The sequence below is a fragment of the Pseudophryne corroboree genome, chromosome 2 (genome assembly GCF_028390025.1).
Source record: "Pseudophryne corroboree isolate aPseCor3 chromosome 2, aPseCor3.hap2, whole genome shotgun sequence".
Lineage (NCBI taxonomy): Eukaryota > Metazoa > Chordata > Amphibia > Anura > Myobatrachidae > Pseudophryne > Pseudophryne corroboree.
The window spans coordinates 741,132,972-741,140,937 of record NC_086445.1 but is presented as its reverse complement, the minus strand read 5'-3'; the positions used below and the strand labels follow the sequence as shown (position 1 = coordinate 741,140,937).

At 45.3% G+C, this 7,966-nt stretch overlaps 1 pseudogene; it reads right to left on the bottom strand.

The window, feature by feature from the left end:
- Positions 1 to 3,750: 3,750 nt before the first annotated feature.
- Positions 3,751 to 3,869, bottom strand: LOC135052605 (5S ribosomal RNA; annotated as a pseudogene).
- Between the last annotated feature and the right edge of the window lie 4,097 nt (positions 3,870 to 7,966).

Genomic DNA, 7,966 nt, shown 5'->3' with positions numbered 1-7,966 from the left:
ACGCTGAGGGGGAGTTAGAGGGAGGGTGAGGGCAGGGACGCTGAGGGGAAGTTAGAGGGAGGAAGAGGGCAGGGACGCTGAGGGGGAGTTAGAGGGAGGGTGAGGGCAGGGGCGCTGAGGGGAAGTTAGAGGGAGGGTGAGGGCAGGGACGCTGAGGTGGACTTAGAGGGGGGGTGAGGGCAGGGACGCTGAGGGGAAGTTAGAGGGATGGTGAGGGCAGTGACACTGAGGGGGAGTTAGAGGGAGGTTAAGGGCAGGGACGCTGAGGGGGTGTTAGAGGGAAGGTGAGGGCAGTGACGCTGAGGGGGAGTTAGAGGGAGGGTGAGGACAGGGATGCTGAGGGGGAGTTAGAGGGAGGGTGAGGGCAGTGATGCTGAGGAGGAGTTAGAGGGAGGGTGAGGGCAGGGACGCTGAGGGGAAGTTAGAGGGAGGGTGAGGGCAGTGACGCTGAGGGGGAGTTAGAGGGAGGGTGAGGGTAGGGATGCTAAGGGGGAGTTAGGGGGAGGGTGAGGGCAGGGACGCTGAGGGGGTGTTAGAGGGAAGGTGAGGGCAGGGATGTTGAGGGGGAGTTAGAGGGAGGGTGAGGGCAGGGACGCTGAGGGGGAGTTATAGGGAGAGTGAGGGCAAGGACACTGAGGGGGACTTATAGGGTGGGTGAGGGCAGGGACATTGAGGGGTAATTATAGGAAGAGTGAGGGTAGGGATACTGAGAGGGAGTTACAGGGAGGGTGAGGGCAGGGATGCTGAGGGGGAATTATAGGGTGGGTGAGGGCAGGGATACTGAGGGGGAATTATAGGGAGGGTGAGTGCATCTCCCGCAGAAAATCATGATTCCTGAAAAACCGGGACCATATTATCTTCATTAAGGTGGAATATAGATCACCCCTTTGGAAGATACCCAGACCTAGTTGTGAGAACTACTTTATCTGGATAACATCAGAAAAGGAGAGTAACATGACAGTGCTCCTAAATCTGACACTCTTCTAGCTGATGCCATAGTCAGTCGAATGAGAACTTTAGCTGTCAACCATTTAAAAACCACACACTTAGTGGTTTAAACAGAGCAACTTGACAGGCTTTGAGGACTAGATTTAGATTCCCTGACCCTGTAGTAGGAGAAAGGGAAGGTTGAATGCGCAGCATTCCCTGGGAAAAAATGCGCACATCCTGCAATTTGGCATTTTTCTTTCGGAACCATACAGTCAATGCTAACACTTGTATTTCCAAGGAAGCCACCACTAAACCTTTATCTATTCCTGTTTGAAGGAATGCTAATACCATGGAAACTCTGCAAGATTTCGGGTCCATACCTCTTCCATTGCACCAATGAATAAACGCTTGCCATATTTGGTGATAAATATGAGTCAAAGAAGTTTTTCCTTGCTCTGAGCATTTGTGAGAATCCTCTGGACCTCAGTATATAGATTTCAAAAGCCACGCCATCAAAACAGTTGATCCAGATATCTTTGATAATCAAGGACCCTCTCTTAGTCTGGGCGTAGAGGAAACAGAAAAGGTATTCAACATTTTCTGCGGATCCATGTACCAACGCCTTCTGGGTCAAGCTGGGGCTTATTAGAATCCTGGCATCTTTGTTGTATTTTCCTCACTATCCTGAGTAGCAGGATGATTTGAGAAACACATAAGAGAAATAAAATTCCCATTAAAAAGACATCCACAAAGATCACTTCCTTTGTTCCTGACCCAATTATGGCTTTTGTTGTTCAGATGGGACCCCATGAGAATTATCTCTGGCCAAGCCCATTTGTCTACCCGAGTCCGAAACAACTTTAGGGTGCAAATCCCATTCATTTACCTGAATGGTGTGTTGACTGAGAAATCAGCTCTTCAGTTTAGGACTCTCGGAACAAACCCTGCGGACAAGGCTGGAAGATGGAGTTCGGCACACTTTAGTTTGTGATTTACCTCCTTTCTTGCTATTTATCTGCGTGTTCCTCTCTGACAGTTGAGGTACACTACTGCCATTTCCTTGTCCTTGCGGATCTGGACCAATCTTCATTTAGGAATGTCCCGTGCCTGAATCAGGACCCAGTATATGGTCCGAAGTGCTAACAGATTTATAAGCAGGCACCTTTCTTCTGTGGTCCATAATCCCCGTAATCATAATCTTCCGGAAAATGGCCTCCATAGCCGTGAAGACTTGCATTTGTTGTCAGGATTTCCCCACCTGATATCCAAAAAGAAAAAAGTATCCTCTGATCTAGATGGAATGTCTGTAGCCCCCAGGCTACTCGCTTTCTTACCTTTTTTTGCCAGTACCACGTACTTGTTTGTGTACTGTCCATCTGGCCCACCTACACCACCTGGTATTCACAGATTGTCTTGCTCTCAGAGAATTTAACCAGGTACAACACTGCTTAACTTCCAACATCAATTGAGATTGGACATATCCAGTGTGATGCGACCGTAGATGGAGGAGATGCTGGGAAAGTCTTGAGTGGAATTATGCCCACTCCATCATGTGTATTGTTAACATCATCAAACCCATCATTCGCATTGCTGCGTGAATTGATATTGTTTGATATTGTAACAGCTCTCCTAGCTTTGCCTTGAATATCTTGTTCTGAGGTAACTACTTTCTGCAAACTTGAATTCAGTATAGCCCCACCGTGAGATATGTCACGGAACCGGAGATGATCCCATTTACGAACCACCCGTGCCTCTGCAGACAAGGTATTTGTATGTTGTAGATGACACAGAACCTTTCCTGTATTTGTGTCAGGATAAGAAGGTGGTCAAGGTATGGCAATTTTCTTAACCTCTACTAACGGAGATAAATTACCATAATCATTTTGGTAAATACTCTGGGGCTGTGGCTAACCCAAAAGGTAAGGCCTAACTGAATTTTTGCTGAAGGATGGTAAACCTTAAGATAACACTGATGGACAGTGTTATAGGAGCCTGAAGATAAAATTCCTGACTTATCCAGGAATACCATGTATTATATTGGCTTCCCACCCAACTATGGAGTTGCCTCCACTTGAACCGTGTTACCCAAATTTCTCTGTTTTTGAAATTGATAAAGGATTGTTTTTGACCCAGGTGGGAATAAACCCCCCCCCCATTGTGCATGGGTTACTGGAATGACTATTGCTGACAAAACATTTTCTGAATTGCTTCATGCAAATCCCTCGCCTACACCTCTACCCGAGACAGGCTGAAACCTAAAACCTTTTAGGAGAATGGTTCCAGAAGGGAAAGTATAACCTTAGAGATACCGCGTCTTGCACCCAGGCATCTATTTGTCGACTGCTATCAAATCTGTGCAAAATCTGAAGAAGTCGGCCCCTTATCCTTCTGGAATCCGCCAGAAGGAGACCCGCACCATCATGCTGATGGCCTCTGGTTTGAAAGCTGGCCTCTGGTTGCCTTTGCTTCTTTGCCTTACCAAACTTATTGTATTGAGGCTGTTACGTGCCTTTATAACCAACAAGGCCAAACCGGACCCCTAGATTTGGGGTTATATGTGGAAGGAAACGTGACCTTCTTGGAGTCTGTTTCCGACTTCAGAATAACTGTTAACTCCTTTCCAAACAGAAACCTCCAGCCAAGGCAAAGTTTCCAGAACCTTCTTAGATTCTGAATCAGCTTCCCATGTATATGAACCAAGCTGCTCACGAACAACTATTGTTATGCTGATGCTAGAATATTAGTGTCCATATGAACTATATGGGCTTCTTACTCCCTTGCAGGCGCTGAAAACTTGTCTTCCAGTACCTCAGCCCAATGTACCTACAGCACCTGGTATTTCAAGGTGGTCTCCCCTCCAAGAACTAACCAGGCCCAACACTGCTTAGCTTCCAAAATCTAGTGATATTGGGCCTATCCAGTGTGGTGTAGCCGTAGATTGCAAGGTGAAGTCATTGCTGGCCTTATGACTGCCCCAGACAAAGACAATATGGTCTTATTCTTTTGACGGCAGAGGCCCTATAGATTTTTGCATTATCAATGACATGCATATCTATTTTGGGAGGCACTTCCCTATTTTAAACAGTCCCTAGCTGGAAAAAGATATTGGAATCCCATTTACCGGGTATTCTATTTTATTGGGTGTAACCCAAACCTTTTTCCTGAATTCTGCCCTCGTGAAGAGGCTCTTTTGGGACGTTTAAACACAAGTGCCTTATTTTTTACCCCAGGCTCTGCTGCCTCTATTGACAGACTAGCCTTTTTTGCTCTCATTTATTCATCTTATTTATTTAGCTTATATCTTTTACCTGTTCTTCGTATGCTGAAGTAGAGTATATAGCGCTTTCATGGTCTGATGATTATCATGTGTAGCCTGTGAAGTCGATGATTTATTTTCATTCGGTTCATCAGCTTGTCTTATTGGAGACGCTATTGGGGATATACCACAAGCAGTGAGCAGCATGTGTTAATATTGTAAGAATTAACATTTCAGCTAAACTGTACAAGGTCTGTGCAAACATCGCCTCAATGGGTCTATGTATACCTGATGTAGATCAGGAATGTATTATGCTAAACAGCAAATCATTTTTACACATAACCATCCTGTACCAGATCATAGAGGATAATACCGTTTTTGCCAAACAACAACATATGAGTGTTTCTGTCAGTGTTTGCCGCTCTTAGACATAATAAATACTCAGCACTTTCACAGTGTACTACTCAATTTGTGACTGTAACCACTTTTTTCTAAAGTGATATGTGAGACCCTACCCATGACCCTGCATTGAGGATCAGAAGATCAACTGACAATCATTTTATATTAAAGTCAGCATCACACTAGCAGTCAGTCACATGTTATACATATATATATATATATATATATATATATATATTTATCATATGAGCATATTATCAACTACAAACACATCTCAAGCATGTAGGAGTACATATTGCTGAATTCTGTTCTATACAGATCGTTAACGTATTCAGATGCATTGCGAAGAAAACCACAGTAATGTACACAAAACTCATATGCAATAGGCACTAAAGTTAACTATTCATACTAACAAAAGTAGATAGAATTTTAGTGCTGTATAACCCGTACTCCGTAGAGTAGGCTACAGGGAGACTCACCTCACTTCCAAGACCGATCAATATGTTAGCGAACGCTGAGTGGATCCAGACGCTACTAGTGTACACTGCCGCTCTGGGAATTTTTAGTGAACACAGATGCTCAGAGAACACACTGTGTATGCAGACGCATCGGTCTGTGACCCAGTCCCTCGCGGCAAAGCTTAGTATACACCGACGCAGCGGCCTATGCTGCGACCGAGTCCCCTCGTGGTAGCATCTGAGATGGAAGTGAGGCAATCAGTTCATGGCGGGAGACACACGGAAGCTGGTCATGAACTGGGGGGAGGGGCGACCAGGAGAGCGTCTGACTCCCCACTGCTGACATCAACCCTAGGGATCGCAACCTCAAACTAATCCTGGCACCTTATGATCCCTAAAGCCTAGCGCTGGATCACCCGTGGTGGCGGCGCGCCAGCTACTGTTTGGTAGTCTCCTCCCAAACAGTGCGGCTGTGTCCGTATTCCCCTTCTAAGCGGAACCGATGCCTTACCTTCTCTCTATGCTCCGGCCCCAGCCTGGTAACGTCTACTGGACCTGCTAGTATATCCGACACAGACGTCCGTCGAGACAGCACTTGTACCGTCGGTAAGCGTTGTTGCGACCCGGCGGAGAGTTGTTGGAGCGACTCTTTCCAATATGCGTGTAAGCCGCTGTTAGGAAAGGTTACTCAGAAAATATAGTAAGACTATAAAAATAAATTAATAAAGCTTAGGGCTGCCAAAGAACAACAGCCCTGTGACCATGGTCGGCTCCTGCCGCACCAAACAAAAAACTGATTTAAAAGCAAAATCAAAGAACAATGGAAAAGCGCTAGAAATCTGTAGTAGATTTATTTTGTTTTTTATTTAAAAATATATTATATCACACATAACAAAACATTTGTTATATGTGATACAATATATTTTTAAATAAAAAACAAAATAAATCTACTACAGATTTCTAGCGCTTTTCCATTGTTCTTTGATTTTGCTTTTAATTAAAGGGGGGGGGGGGGGGGGGGGTTCCAATTACCCCAGGGAAAGCAGATGAATTTCTGTAAAATAGTGGCGCCAGGAGTTTCTGTGTCAAAAAACTGATTTGACTGAGTCGGTGGGCGGGATTATATGGATGAGCCCGTTGCATCCTGGGAGGCCAGAAAGCTTGTGATCATTTGGTCCCAATCCACTGTCGCTCCATCATATCCCAATGTTATCCTGTGGATAACCTGTGGACCCTGCCGGAGAACTGGAGTATCTAGTGGAAACCCATGCAAGCATGGAGAGATCACACAAACCTTCACAATTAGGGCTTTGGTGAGAACCCAAGACCTCAGTGCTGTGAGGCAGTTCAGTTACCAACCGTGCTGCCCAGCATATTAACCTCCAATGTCATAGAACATGATATATTAACCAGTATTTGGTTGTACCCAGGGCATAATATCACTCAAAATGTTATGATTGGAACAATTGGATATTAAACTTAATTCTTCAGTAGACAGGGAAAGAAGATGCACAAACAGAAAACTTTAAGTAATAAGTATAGCAGGATGCAGAAGGACTATAGGATAAAGAGGGTCCTATTTATGAGAATTTGCAGAAAAGCCCTGAAAAGTCACGTCTTACCACAGAATATGAAGGCAATTAGAAATTTACTTTTTTGGGCTTTTTATTACTAGTCAGATGCCTGGACATGTACTCCAAAGGCCACAAAGTAAAGTGATAGCTTACACAATAACCTTACTTCTGTGTTCAGACCCACATTCATTAATGTGCATGAGCAAGCCATAGAGCTATGCATGTGCAGGCAGTAGTTAACGGAGAGAAATAAAAAAAAATGCTAAAATATAGGTGGTCATTCCGAGTTGATCGCTAGCTGCATTCTTTCGCTGTGCAGCGATGAGGCAAAATATCGGCACTTCTGCGCATGCGGCGCAATGCACACGCGCAACGTACTTTCACAACGGCTGATGTAGTTTCACACAGGGTCTAGCGAAGTTTTTCAGTTGCATTGCTGACCGCAGAGTGATTGACATGAAGTGGGCGTTTCTGAGTGTCAACTGACCGTTTTCAGGGAGTGTTCGGAAAAACGCAGGCATGCCAGGAATAACGCAGACGTGGCTGGGCGAACACAGGGCGTGTTTGTGATGTCAAAACAGGAACTAAACAGTCTGAAGTGATCGTAGGTATTGAGCTACTCTAAAACTGCACAAAAAAATGTTGCCGCCGCTCTGCGATCCTTTCGGTCGCACTTCTGCTAAGCTAAAATACGCTCCCAGTGGGAGGCGGCATAGTGTTTGCACGGCTGCAAAAACCAGCTAGCGAGCGAACAACTCGGATTGACCACCATAGCCCGTAGGCCAGTGGCAGCACTGGGGTTTGTGACACCCACTGCGGGCAATAATACTGATGATAATTATATATATATATATATATATATATATATCTTTTTCTCCAACAGGACTAAGGTCAAGAGATCCCCTGCGCGGGCATGTGGCATGCGCCCAAAAAAGGGTGTGTGGATTTGCAGGCAGGGGTCATGGCCTAGCGGGAGTCCCACTGATATCACTAAAGTGGGCATGGCTTTGCAGGAAGCCCCCAATTACTACACTCTGGGGGCGTTCCAGGCAGTGTGTGTGCTTCTCTCACAGACATGTCCTGTACCTCTGTATACTGATCAGGATCTTCTCTCTCTCTCTCTGCTGAAGATTTCTGTCCTGTATCACTGCTGTCATCTGGGCTCTCTCCTGTCTATCACCTGACAGTACTGTGTCAGGGAAAATTTGCCTCCTCACTCGGGCAGCTGAGACTCACTCCTAGGGCTAAATTTACCAAACCTTCCAAAAACGAAAAGTGGTGATGTTGCCCAAAGCAAACATTCAGATTCTGTCTTTCATTTCATATAGCCACATTCCAGTCCCAGACTG